Here is a 14363-nt window from a genome sequence, read left to right as displayed (position 1 = left end):
AGGCAAGGCCTCCTGGCTTCCGGGTCGGACCAGCAGCCGCTTCTCCTCTTCGAGGCAAGGTGGGGTGGGCACCCACGAAAAGCACCGCATGTGGGGTGGGCCCCTACATTTATACACATATACCTCCTTTGTCTGCGGTGGCACAGTGGCTTGGGGGACCAGCTAGAACTGGTTCCGGAGCAATCTGTTTACAGTGCTCACACCCTTCTTTGGGAGATGGGGGCTCGGTCATCAGACACACTAAAGGGGGAGGAGCAAGCATTCACTAGGGCAGGCACAATCTTATTCAGAGACTTCTCCCATCACTCCAAATGCAGTTGTCCCATTCAGCCTAGCGCCGACTCACCCTGTCCCTCCTGGAGCCACACACCTCATCAGCCCATGTCACTCAAAAGCCAGACATGCAATTCACATCAGGCAGGCAGACACATATCACACAGAAATGCTAACTTCTAAAAGTGGCATTTCTAAAATAGTTATAATAAATCTGTGCACACCATTGCACAGCATTTATTATCATTATTCCAAATATACCAAACTTGACCATGCTGCACCTCTCATATGAGGAATTACCACTGAAACAAATCCCCAATGCATTCCTATGGGAGGGCAGACCCACAGTAGTAAGAAACCAAAATGGCTGTTTGTCACTACTAGGACATGTCACAAACTTAAGGTACATGTTCTATCTTTGACCTACAGTGCACCCTGCCCATAGGGATAGCTAGGGCCTACCTTAGGGGTGACTGACATGTAATAAAAGGGGGGTCACGGACATAGCACACACTTAAGATGTCAAGTCACACCGGCAGTAACACTGCATGCACAGGCTCTGTAATGGCAGAGGCCTGATATAGGTTTGAAAGGCTACTTTGTTGGGTGGCGCAATTAGTGCTGCAAGCCCACCAGTGGCATTTAATTGACCAGCCCTGGGTATTTGAGATACCACTTTACAAGGGGCTGACAGGTAAATTAATGTAATCCCCTGGTTTCCTCAGGATTGGGGTAGCTCTTAGGCTTCACCCTTTTCTGTGCCCACAACAGAAGACAGATAGGTATGTTGTCGTAAGTAGCTTTATTGAGCAAGAAGTGGCTACATACGCGTAAGAATAATCAAACTAGTAAGGCGAAACCACTGCCCTAGCAATGTCTTAGATTCCAACCGTCCTATGCATGAATGCCGGTTCCGACATTCTCCAACAGAGGACCCAGTGCTAAGCAGTGGCCGACAATGCCACTCAAGTTCAATCTGATGGTGTATTTCCACAGATCGTCCTCCGCATGAGTGTCGGTCCCGACACTCCCCAACGGAGGGCAAGCACACTTGGGTGAACTTGCTTCTTGAGGTACCCTTGTCCTCATGCTCAAAACCCTTGAGCGGGGACAGCGGCAATGTCTTAGCAGCCTTAGCGTCTCTCACGCTCGATAAACCCTCGAGCGGGGACAGCCTCAATGTCTTTAGCAGCCTTAGCGTCTCTCACGCTCGATAAACCCTCGAGCGGGGACAGCGGCAATGTCTTAGCAGCCTTAGCGTCTCTCACGCTCGATAAACCCTCGAGCGGGGACAGCGGAAATGTCTTGGCTGCCTGAGCGTCTCTCACGCTCGATTCACCCTCGAGCGGGGACAGCGGAAAGGCCTTGGCTGCCTGAGCGTCTCTCACGCTCGATACACCCTCGAGCGGGGACAGCGGAAATGTCTGGGCAGCCTGGGCGTCTCGCTCGCTCGATAAACCCTCGAGCGGGGACAGTAACAAGAGTCTCAGAAGCACTCGGCTTCCTTTCTGCTCGATAACCCTCGAGCGGGGACTGGGGCAAGGAAACAAGGAAGGTGGAGCGTTTCGTGGCTCACGCTCTCTCGAGCTGGGACGGGAGACTCCAGGGACAGCGGCGGATGCTTCACGGCTTACCCGTACTGGCGGCTTGCTGTCAGTATCCTTGGGTCGTCGTTTGTGCTCTCCCTCTGGACATCTCGGGGAAGGGTTCTGCCACTGGAAACTCGAAATATCCGACGCCGAGTCCCGCCACCGCTGTTTGTTTTAAGGCGGCGTCAGCTTCCGTCGCGCGCGGTGCCCTCCTGGGTAATGTAGTTCTTGTGGAGGGCGTCGCGGGATTTGTAGTTCGGAGAACGGATCGCTCCGATTGCTGGACTGAACCGCAGTGTCCTAACAATTAAATAGGCCAAACAGGTGTAGACCAATCTACCACATTTATCACAGATAGCAAACGCACTTTACACTGGACAGCAGTGCTAAAGTGCCCAGAGGTCTAGAACCACCAACACCATGTCAGCAAAAAGGCTAGGAGAAAGGCAAAACATTTAGGGATGACCCTGCAATAAGGGCCAATTCCAACAGGAACCATATGTGGTTTATATTTTGTATTATCCTGATTAAAAGTCTAGTTCCTTTTTCTAGTTCAAACTCATATATCTGTCCCCTATAGAAGAGTCTGATGCTGTTTGGCTTTTTCCGTATCCTCAGAAAAAATCCAAACAACACCTGGGTCCTCACATGTTTCTGTAACCCAGTGAAGGGTGCAGATACTGGTTGTTCTTTTTTTGAGCCTTAGAAACAATACAAATGTCTCACATCTCTTTGCTGGGACTGGGAAACACACACACCTGCACTCTAGGAAGCAGCCTGGGTGCAGTTTGGATTTTTCTTAACCCCAGAGTCGATCCAAAAAGATCAGGTCTTCTGAAAGGGACAAAGATACACATACATGTCTGAGGCCCAGTAAACTGCCCGAATGCTGTTTATATCTTTTCTTAGCCTCAGAAAACATCTACACCTGACCAGTTCCTTGCCCACGTAAAACCCATTGTGGGACCGGTTTCTGGGTAACACCCTTTATCAGCCTGGCTAGCTTGAATCCAGTGGCAAAGTGAGCAAGAGACCCACATATGGGCATACCTTGCTAGGGCACAGGAACACACCCTTGGCCCTGGATGGTGCAGCAAGTAAATTCCTGGACTGTCTGACGTGCATGGATACTAACATTTTTCTTACAGAAAACAGTGTGTAAAACATTGGTTAAAATATAGAATTTCCTCACATTGCTGTGATGGAAATTTCCATAATTTGTGGGGGAAAGCAACATTCTTACCACCCTTGGTTCTCACACCCCAATCAAAACAGTACCTCAAACGTGTAGATGAGCCTATTGTAACTGAGAGTAAACTGGCAAATAAGTGACCATGTGAACTCACTATGGTATCAATGTGGTCTTGACATGGTCAACATTTTGTGAATATTCTCGTCCTATGGAACAGGGCCAAAACACAATTGTGTTACTATTTTAACTGCAGAAGTTTGCTAACATTATTGATAGGACCTTTGTCATTATCCTGGCATTTTGGAGTTTTCTGTCTCACAAAGAAGAAGAAGTAATGCTTTACTTGTATTGTAAAATTTGCAGGGCATTTTTGGCTAATGAAATATGTTGTGAATCATGCAAGCCACATCACTCTGGAATCTGCTGTCTCTAGTTTGGGTGCTTTTCCATGGGTCTGACAAACACTGAACTAAAAATTCCACTGATATCCTCCTGACACCTCCTTGATGTTATGCTATGTTATATGGATATTTCTTGAGTGTACATTCATTCACCAACGATCTCTTGAGTTGAGCAGAGAGGGATCGAAGCCGGAGCAATTTAGTTATGAGATAAGGTAAAGAGCCAGGTTTTGAGCAATTTTCTGAACCATACATAATCTTCTTCAAGTCTCAGAGCAATTGGTAATGAGTTCCACAGTTTCGGGCTCAGCGTGGAGAACCTCGTTCCTGCGTTTACGTCTGAATCTCTGTACAATCAGTTGATTTAGATGCATAGATCTTAGGGTGCGTTGGGGGGTATACTTGCTCATTCTAGATGAAATATACCTAGGACCAGTACCCTGAATGACTCTAAAGAGGATACACCCAATTTTAAACATAGTTTGCTGTTCCACCGGAAGCCAGTAGAGTTCTTTCAGCAGTGGGCTAATGTGACATTTTCTATCCTTTTGATAGATAATTCTAGCTGCTTGGTTCTGAATCATCTGAAGACGGTGTTTCTGATTTTGTGGAATGCCAAGCTACAGTGCATTTCCATAATCAGTTTTGGAAAGAACCAGGGCAATAATGATTTGGATGCTAGCCTCTCTGCTGAAGAATCTTCTTATCTAGCGCAGCTAACGAAGCAGAACAAAGCAGGCCAAGGTTGCATCTCCGATTTGGGAGTTTATGATGGGATCTGAGTCAATTTGTATCCCCAGACTCTTAATCACTGGCTTGTGGAGCGGTGCAGCCCTGAGCTCAGGCAGCCAATGAGTAAGAGACCAGTGCATGAGTTTATTTCTCGTTATAAGTATTTCAGTTTTTTCAGAATTCAGTTTTAATTGATTATCGTTCATCCAGTTTTTGATGAACAACATCGCATTCCAAATGAATTCCTCTGATTCAGGTGACTCATCAATAGTAAAAATTAGCTGCATGTCATCAGCATCGTTCTAGATCTTAATCCCCATCTGCTGGAGATTGGAGATGAGCAGATGTATGTAAACATTAAAAAGGATTGGAGAGAGAAAGGAACCCTGCGGGACTCCACAACTCATGTCTCCAGTGTTGGATTTAAAAGGTGAGAGCCACACTGATTATTTGCTGCCCTCAAGAATGGATTTAAACCAATCCAGGGCTGAGCCCCCAGACAAGCTGCGGCTAAACGATCCAACAGTATATCATGGTTGATTGTATCAAATGCTGCAGACAGGTCCAGGAGTATAAGGGCCTGAGAACAGTCCACATCTGCCTGGCCTTTAAGGTCGTCTATGACCAACAGTATGACTGAGTCTGTGGAGTGTGATGGACGCAAACCTGCCTGATGGGAATCCAAAAAGTTTGAGGCCTCTGAGAAAGAGCTAAGCCCTCTGGCTACATGAGTCTCCAATAGTTTAGCAGGAAAAGGGAGGAGAGATATAGGCCTGTAATCCTCCAGCAGATGAGGTTCCAGGCCTTGTTTTTTTTGCAAAGGAACAACCACTGCTTCTTTAAAGACTAAGGGCACCATACTTTTGGAAAGAGAAAGATTAGGAAGCTGGAGGACAGTGTCAGGGTATGCTAAATGAGTGGCTTTTTATATATGAAGAGGACATACCTCTTAAGGGGAGCCTGTTTTTAACTTATTTACTAGATCAATGAGGAGTTTCTTATTCAGGCTAGGAAAGGATATGTCAAAGAGGGAGAGTTTGGAGGGACAGAAAGGTCAGTAAGGCTACTGTGACTAGTACCAATTGAGTGCTGGGTTATTTTAATTTTTAACACAAAAATGAAGTTCAGATCATTTACAAAGTTCCTGAGTTGCTGTGATAGGCAGGTTCAAGCAATCAAGAGTAGATAGCTCCTTTACAATCTTAAACATTTCCTTTGACCTATTGTAAGAGTTCAGACCCTTATTAGTGAAGAAAACTCTCTTAGCCTCTAGAATGGCATTTTTATAGATAGTAAAGCTTGAGATATAGTGTACTTTATCCTGAGCTAGGTACGTTTTATGCCATTTCATTTCAGCTTGCCGCACTTTGAGTTTGACATTTTTTAAGTCAGTAGTGAACCATTTGGATGCTTCATGTTGCCATATTCTAAAACATTCTCTCGGTGTCTAGGGTGCACAAACCCACGTAAAACCCACTGATATATAATATTATTTCACTCAGATGTACTAGGGGATTGGTGGTCAAGAAGTGAGAGAAATATGTTCCTGTATTGGGAAGATTAAATAAAGTACAAGGTTTTGATTTGATGTTTGGGGAAAAAAGTGTAAAAAACCTGAAAAATGTCACATTCAGTATGATCCTTTGGCCCACTAATCAGAATTACAGAGGGCTTTTGAGCAGCATTAGAACTTTAGGATGGGTAAATGTTTAAATACATAAGACTGGGACTCTAAACTGGGATTTTGCTTGAAGCTCATTTTCATAATTTCAAATTGCACTATGTAGCCAGTTTATTTCCTCTGGATATATTGAACCCATTGAAAACTGATATGTGTCTGGCCCTCCCATGCTCAAAAGACCCAGAGAAAGAAAGTTGTGGATCCTGTTTAAGGGAAACTGGAAGAAATTACCATGATCTAGGAAAAAATGCGAAAAATGTGGAAAACGTCATCTTAAAAGTTTATTTGTGGCCAGCCAATCAGAATGAAGGAGTTCTATAACTCAGAGGTAGAAGTGTTAGGATGTATAGATGTTAAAAATATACGATTATGTTATGTTTCCATACAGCCAGATGAGATGTATCTGTTATCAACTCATAGGTACCCTAAACGAGGGTTTTGCTTCCATCTGTTTCCAAATTTACAAAATGCATTGCACCGAGTTTACAGTCTGTGGGTTCAATGTACCAATAGAAAATACATATGTGCCTACTACCTCAGTGCTGCAGCACCCACGGAGAGAAAGTTGACAGTCAGTCTTGGCAGGAATAAGGTCGTAAATTGGGAGGCTGTAAGGAATTACCATGCTTTGGAAAACAAGTTGCTAAAATTCTAACAAACATCATGGTCAGTGTGTTGTACTGGGCAAAACAACAGGGCAAGGCCAAGGGAGGCCTTGCTTGAGCCAATAGAGCTTTTAGTTTTTACTGAATCAAAAAATATATAAGGCCATATTTATGAAGACCTGTGTCACTTTTGCGCTGTTTTTGATGCATTGGCGGTGTAAATAATGCGCCATGTCGCACCATATTTACAAAGTGACGCATCTAGGCCGATGAGTCACTTCATAAGCCCCTGCGCTACATTATACCTGCGGCAGGTATAATGTATGCAGGACAGCCACGGCCCGTGGAGGGAGTTACGGTGGGGCAGGAAGGAGGGGAGGGGGAGGGGCAGGGTGGAGGGTGCTAAAAACTGCCATATGGATAATTGCAGGTAAGTAAACAATTTAATTAACAAAACGAATTTGGTAGTGCGCCTTGCATCGCAAAATGCGATGCAGTGCGCACTACGAAATTCATTTTATTAAGTAAATTGTTTACTTACCTGCAATTATCCATATGCCGGTTTTTAGCACCCTCCACCCGCCCCTTTTCCTCCCCGCCTCCCTGCCCCACCATAACTCCCTCCACGGGCCGCGGCTGATGCAAAATGGGCATTCCCCGGCAACAAAGGGTCGTAGGAGTGGTGCAGTGAAATCTGTGAGATTTTGCTGTGCCACTTCTAGGACGTCAATACGTCAAAACCTTATGCCTGTCTCGGGGCAGGTGTAAGGGTGATGCAGGGCCTTTCTCATGGAGCTGGCCCAATGTGAAAGGTACATTGCTGGAGCTGTGTTGCGCTTCCGACACAACTGTAGCAATGCCCCCTTTTGCGCAAACAGATATGTAAGTAATACTGACGCATTTATCATTCCTTGCGACAAGATGCATCATACAGTAAATACGACATATCATTTGCGTCCCAAAGAGGGTGCACTGAGAAGTGTTGCATCTCTGCTTTCATTCAGTGATGCAACACTTCTCATAAATGAGACCCATCGTTTTCATATTTTCCATCTAATCATGCCTTTGATATGTCATCACATGTTCAGTACATCATAAACTGTGCTTCTGCTAGAACTTAATGACCTGAGCTAATAATATATAAATGATAATGCAGATTACAGTCGCTAGGAACATTCACACATATATCATACTGTTGGACTGTATGCATTCAGGGCAAGATTTCCTTGGTTTACTTTCTGGGTTTTGTGTTTGTCCATTTTGGAAAAGCAGCAACACATTGTTGGACTTGGCCCTCTTTGCAGGGTCACCCGTAAACATTTTGCCTTCCTCCTATATTCTCTCTGACCTGTTTTTGTTGGTTTAATAACTCTGGGCACTTTACCACTGCTGACCAGTGCTAAAGTGCATATGCTCTCCCAACCGTAAATGCATGCTACATTGATTGGTTTCCCTGATTGGCTTATTTGGCTCACTGTCAGACCCCAGTAAAGTGCACCAGGAGTGCCTAGGGCTTGTAACTCCAAATGCTGCTAGTGGGCTTACAGCACTGGTTATGCCACCCACAGAAGCAGCCTGGTAAAATGTGACTAGTGTCTGCCATTGCAGAACCTGCAGGAAGTCTGGTACTGTCATGCTGACTAGGCAAGTGCACCCACTAACCAGTCCCTAAACCTTCCCTTAACTTCATATTAGTCACCCCTATGGTAGGCCCAAGGACAGGGTGCATTGTAAACATAAGGTAGGACAAGCCGTGATGTGTGTGGCATGTCCTAATAGTGAATTACAACCATTTTCGTTTTTCACTATTGCAAGGCTACCTATTCTCATAGGCCAAAATGGGCTGTTGGAATTGTTACATCATACATTCCTAACAGACTCAGGGAACATGGTAGAAAGTCAGGTTTAGTATGCCTGAACTCAGAATAATAAACTACATCTTTTAGTAAAGTTTATTTTAATATCCTTTGTTTGCAAAAACAAATTTTAGAAAGCTGGTATCTGCTTGCCTAACCATTTCAGCCCGCCTCTGCTAGGATGTGTATCTGCTGTCTGGTTTTTGTGTGTGACAGGGCTGGGGAATTCCAGAAGACAGGCTGGGGCTGCCAGGTGGTGAATAGAGAGATTACACAAGGATGGGTGGGAGGAGTGCCCCTTGACTCTGAATAGGGCTGTGCTCTGCCACCCCAATGCTGGCTCCACCTCCTGCGGAGCATCTGATGTCTCTGCCCTGCACCCTCAAAGAAGAAGCCAGAGTCTCCAAAACAAAGTGCTCCAAAACTGGGTGAAACTAGGCTCAGGCAAGAACAAAAGAAATGTAGTATAAATATAGGAGCCCTGCTCCTAAGAAATTAGATCCTGCTTGAACCACGAAGAACCTCTGCCCGACTAGAAGGACCTGGAGAAGCTGAAGGAGGATTACTGTCCCTGACCTAGGGGATTGGCCTGCAGTGGGTGTCTTGCTGAGGAAGGAAAGGAAAAGACTGAAAGAGCTTTTGCAGAACTTGTGCTTCAACCTAATCTCCAAGGGCTTGTGGGTGAGCTTACCCCCTGAACGGAGTCCCAGGAATATTGGACTCCTCCTGCCTCAAGAGCCGCTGCACATTGCCCCAAAACTTGCCCTGCCGCTGGAGCCGCATTCGAAGTAAGACTCGAAACCCTGTTTGTTCTGCATCCGTGTATGTGGCCGCCCCGCACCGTGCGGCTCTGCTCTGTACAAGCCGTAACCCGCACTGTCCACTGCCGGGCCACCTACAGCCCGCTGTACCCTCCCCCGTGCACCGCACTGCTTGTCTCACCGCCCCTGCTGCTGGCAGTGAAAGACTGGAGCATTCCGCAAGGAGAACCCGCCCTGTACGCCGAAGCGTACCGGCTCCCCTGGCGCCGCACTCCTAAGACCGAACCCGCAGCCGCACACTGAAGAGTACGGAAAACATCCTTTACAACGCAACTTTTACCACGCAGTGCTGTTACAACGCAGGTTTTACTACGCATACCATTACAACGCATTACACTGGGGGGCGCTCTAGGATAAGAAATAAGTTTAATTTACTATCCAACACCTTCCCTAGTGTACACGGGACTGGAGTTGGAATAGAAAATTAAACTATTCACTATCCAGCACCTCAAAGTGTAATGCGTTGTAATGGTATGCATAGTAAAAACTGCGTTGTAACAGCATGCGTGGTAAAAGCATGCGTTGTAACGTCATACATCCGAAGAGTATGGCTTGTACGCTCGAAGCATACTGGCTGCCCCGTACTGCACTGCTGGGTTCAGATTGGCATCCCCGCTCGCAGGCACGATGCGCATCCTGCGCCGCATGGTGAAACTTCTGTGACCCGGACCGTCCTCTTCACCCTGCAGCCCCGCTCAGACGCCCCGAAGTAAGGCCTCTACACCACGCCGGGCCGCACCAGAGAAGAGCCCCGTATGCTCCTGGGACCCCCTTCACCTGCCGCATCATCCGCGTCGAACATCATAAGCTACAAGGTACAGGGCGAGTCGTCCCTGACTGTGTGCGCATCGGACCAACGGGTCCGCAATGTTCATTTGACTCTTTTTGTGCTAAATCAGCCCCAAAGAAGCGCACAGTCAGCGCGAATCGTATGGACCTTAGAATTACGCATTTTTAAAGACTTCCTGATCCTGAAAAGTGTTGTGGCCTATTCTTAAAACGTTACCTGGGTCTTGTAATAAGTCTGCTTGATATATATATATTACCTACTGGCGGTCGCCAGTAGGTATATATAGTTAGGATTTTTTCTCTATGGGTTTTTTGAAAATTCTATGTCTAATAACTTTGGCGTTTGTGGACGGAATTGGCTGAAATTTTCAGGAAAATGGCACATATTGTTTCTGAGCAGCCCTTGAAAATTTGGGGGGGGTTCGTCCAGTGGGGGCCGAGAAAAAAGGGGGGTCCCAAAACGTGTTTTTAACATTGAGTTTTCCATAGGGCGGTTGGCCTCACTTTTAGCCCGAACGGCTGAATGGATTTGCACGAAACTTGGCAAAATTGTAGGGACTGGTAGCCCGATGTGCCTTTTGTAGGTCTCAATATATGTGCTCCAGTGGATTTTGAGAAATTAACGTTTAAAAAAAGATATATATCTGTAACAGCGGACCGGGCAGCGCACTGGTTCGCGGACTTTTCGCGCAACGGAGCTTTGTGAAGCGAAGCTGATTGGTTCTCCGGCGTCTGTCAACATTCCAAACAGTCCGTAGCGGCCGCCATCTTGTCTCTCGGTAGGATCGAGAGACAAGAGGAGGTCAAAACAAAGGGGGAAATAACTATAAGGGGGCATAGTAGATCCTCGCTGACCCCCTAGGTTTGATGTGGAGGTTTTAAAAGGGCCCCGCGGGGCAAAAAAAAATAATAATAATAATAATTGAACGGCTGAATGGATTTGCACGAAACTTGGCAAAATATTAGGGACTGGTAGCCCGATGTGCCTTTGCTAGGTCTCAATATATGTGCTCCAGTGGATTTTGAGAAATTAACGTTCAAAAAAAGATATATATCTGTAACAGCGCTCCGCTTCGCGTAACGGAGGTTTGCGAAGCTGATTGGTCATTCTGTCACTGGGCTATAGTTGGGCTACATCTGGCTGATATTTGGGCTACATTTGTTTTTTTGTGTGTCTGGCGGCCATCTTTGGGCTACATTGGGATACATTGGGCTTCATTGGGCTACATTCGGCTAATTAGCAAATAGCTCATCGCAAACTAGGAATGGTAAAGAATCGCTATTTATTCCTTAAAGTTCGCTATTTAGGAAATGCAAATAACTTTGATGATACATATGGCGGTTCATCTCTAACAAGATAAGAAGCATAGGGATACATTTATGATGACTGGCGCATCACCAGGGATGTGTTAGTCATTTTGTGCCGCTGTTCCGTCACCTATGGTGTGCTGCATTTACAATGCGGCGCATCATGGGGCAAAAACAGCACAGATGCGTGATGTATCTGTGCCGTAAAGGTGGCGCATTGCTGGAGTTGTATCGCAAGTGTGATGAAGCTCCAGCAAGGGTCGGGGGTGCCCCTGTCGCAGGGTTTCTGTTCTCACACAGAACTGTGGACAGAGGATTGGAACCTCGGCGAATGCATTGCTGGAGTTGTATCGCAAGTGTGATGAAGCTCCAGCAAGGGTCGGGGGTGCCCCTGTCGCAGGGTTTCTGTTCTCACACAGAACTGTGGACAGAGGATTGGAACCTCGGCGAATTAGGGTGTCCCAAAACTCACGTTAGTAATCAAAAACTCCTTAGCAAGCTAGGTACAGTGTCACATTGGATATAACAAACTCTCAATGTTTAGACAATCCAGAATATGAACTTATAGTACCTCAGGATACGTGGAACTCATGAACAGTCGGTCGTTATAGATTTCTTAGAAACCAGAACATGGAGTTAAGAAGAACAGATGTGTATTTGAAATGTTTATTTACTAATGCCGTCTTCTCAGGCGTAGTACCTTAGATAATAAAAGTACACATATTATCAGTAGCAAAATTACCAGCATAGTTACTAGTACATAAAAAGTGAATGGTGATAGTATGTTAACATGCTGTAAATGAATAAGAGTTAGCAACACTTATAAGCAGCCGCGGGCCGTGGAGGGAGTTACGGTGAGGCAGGGAGGCGGGGAGGGGGAGAAGCAGGGTGGAGAATACAAGTACACATATTATCAGTAGCAAAATTACCAGCATAGTTACTAGTACATAAAAAGCGAATGGTGACAGTATGTTAACATGCTGTAAATGAATAAGAGTTAGCAACACTTATAAGCAGCCGCGGGCCGTGGAGGGAGTTACGGTGGGGCAGGGAGGCGGGGAGGGGGAGGGGCAAGGTAGAGAGGGCTCCACCCTGCTTCTCCCCCTCCCCGCCTCCCTGCCCCATCGTAACTCCCTCCACGGCCCGCGGCTGCTTATATCTCACCCTCCCTAATACACATATTATATTATTTGCTAAGAAGGTCTCTTTGTGTTGGTTTAGGGCGTGCCCATACTTTAGTGTCTTAGATTTGAAGGAATCACATCAGCATACACCAGCTCTCTCTTCATGTGAACCGCATCAACTGTTGTGTATGTGTGTTCGGCAAAGCAATATAAAACCCGCCTCATGCCCAGAATTGGCAGAAGTTGCACTTATGTTATGAGTATGAAGTCGTGGAGATCAGACCTCATAACAATTCTGTATCGTGTTGTTCTTGAAACTTTAGCACTCGCTGTACAGATATAGTTTAACAAGTAAAGCAGATAGTAGACCAATAACATATTATTCTCATGTAAACCACGATGAACTACTAGGTGGAAAGCTAAAGCAACAACTAAGTGTCGAGTGCAGAAGTTGCAAAAAAGGAAAAATGGCGTTTAAACCGGTAATGAGCCCATGCTAACTTAACACGGTGTAAAGATATCCAGGAACTAGATGACACCTCCTCATGATCCGGAAACGAACTGAATAAGATAATAGAAGTGCCATCTCATGAGAGCAGATTGCAAGTTTATATGTGGACGGTCCGCAAGGTAAAGCATTAAAAACTAGGAAAATTTAATGCTAAAGAAAAATAAAACAGCCAAGTACTTTATCGAGTCTTAAGCCAATAGGCAAGGTAAATAATAAAAACTTGACAAATAAGTCAATGAATTGTCAATGAAATGCTAGTACTCAGCATATCAAACATGAAAAAGGTCTATGACATAACTGTGTATGCAAAATAAGCTGCAACAGCCTCCAATAGGAAGTCACCGTCTTCATCCGAAAACAGTTCAGCCATCCAATTTAAAAGCGGAAAAGAACATACGTGCTCTCCCAGCACCGGATCCTCTATCACCATCAGAGGACAGCTTGGTGGGTTTTCAAGAAAGCTCTGTTCCAAGAAAGACTGTGCTGCCGCCAGTAAATTCCAGGGACCAAGTAGTCCATGCATCAATGCCACAGCCATAATCCTTTCGCCAGGACAAACCAACTCGTGAGTAATGATAGGAGTCATCAGCTGATTAAAGTCGACGTCAGGAGAAACCGGTCCGCAGAGACACAAATCAATGGCCCAATCGAAATCACAGGTCAGGCAGTGAAATACAGGCTGGACACAGGTGAAGTAGGAGAACCGAAAAGATAATCCATATGCCGTGCTTAATATCGCCAACGGCATTGTGCCATAATATTCTAGCATGCGATTGCGGAACAGTGTCAGCAGCTGCAGGGCGGGAGCTTGCACAGGAGGGACATCCATATTTAAAAATGTAAAAAAGCACAAGAGCGTCCGCTGGTAATGCAAGTAAAAATGCCAATCTACGAACCAGAGTGCAGAAAATACAATGAAAGGAAGCAGGGATGACTCCAAAGATTTTCTCAAATGAAGTCACGAGACCACTGGTAACAACTTTAAAAAAGTGTGCCAGGGACTTTGTGGAGGATGCGTTAAAGATAGTCGGAAACATGTTGCTGAAATTGAAAGGCAAATCTTAATTGAAAAGGGTGTGCACCTCTGTATGAGTGTTCGCTATGTGAAGTACGAAAGTTTCACGGGCCGAACTCAAGGCCACCTCTCTCTGAGACAAAAGAGCTCTTATTCTTGCCATGCCGTTGAAACGTGTCCCAAGGTTGGTATTTGTGGCCAGATTGAAAACTCCCTATGTTCATGTGTGGGAGGAAATAGAACATTTCTGCAGCAAATAACCCGTTCACTTACTGTTACGATAAAAGGAATACTTTTAATTAACTCAGAACAATCTTCATTATTGAGCATCAAATAACTACCATTTTCCAACAACTTGAACGTGGGGATGATAGCAGGAACTGGCGTGCCTTGCAACACGCAAGCCATATTTGGTCGGTGTTTGTTGCATGAACCGTGTAACTGTATGTGCCTACACATTAGTGAA

Source organism: Lissotriton helveticus, chromosome 12 (genome assembly GCF_964261635.1).
Source record: "Lissotriton helveticus chromosome 12, aLisHel1.1, whole genome shotgun sequence".
NCBI classification, from domain to species: domain Eukaryota; kingdom Metazoa; phylum Chordata; class Amphibia; order Caudata; family Salamandridae; genus Lissotriton; species Lissotriton helveticus.
Note: the sequence above shows the minus strand (reverse complement) of the source record.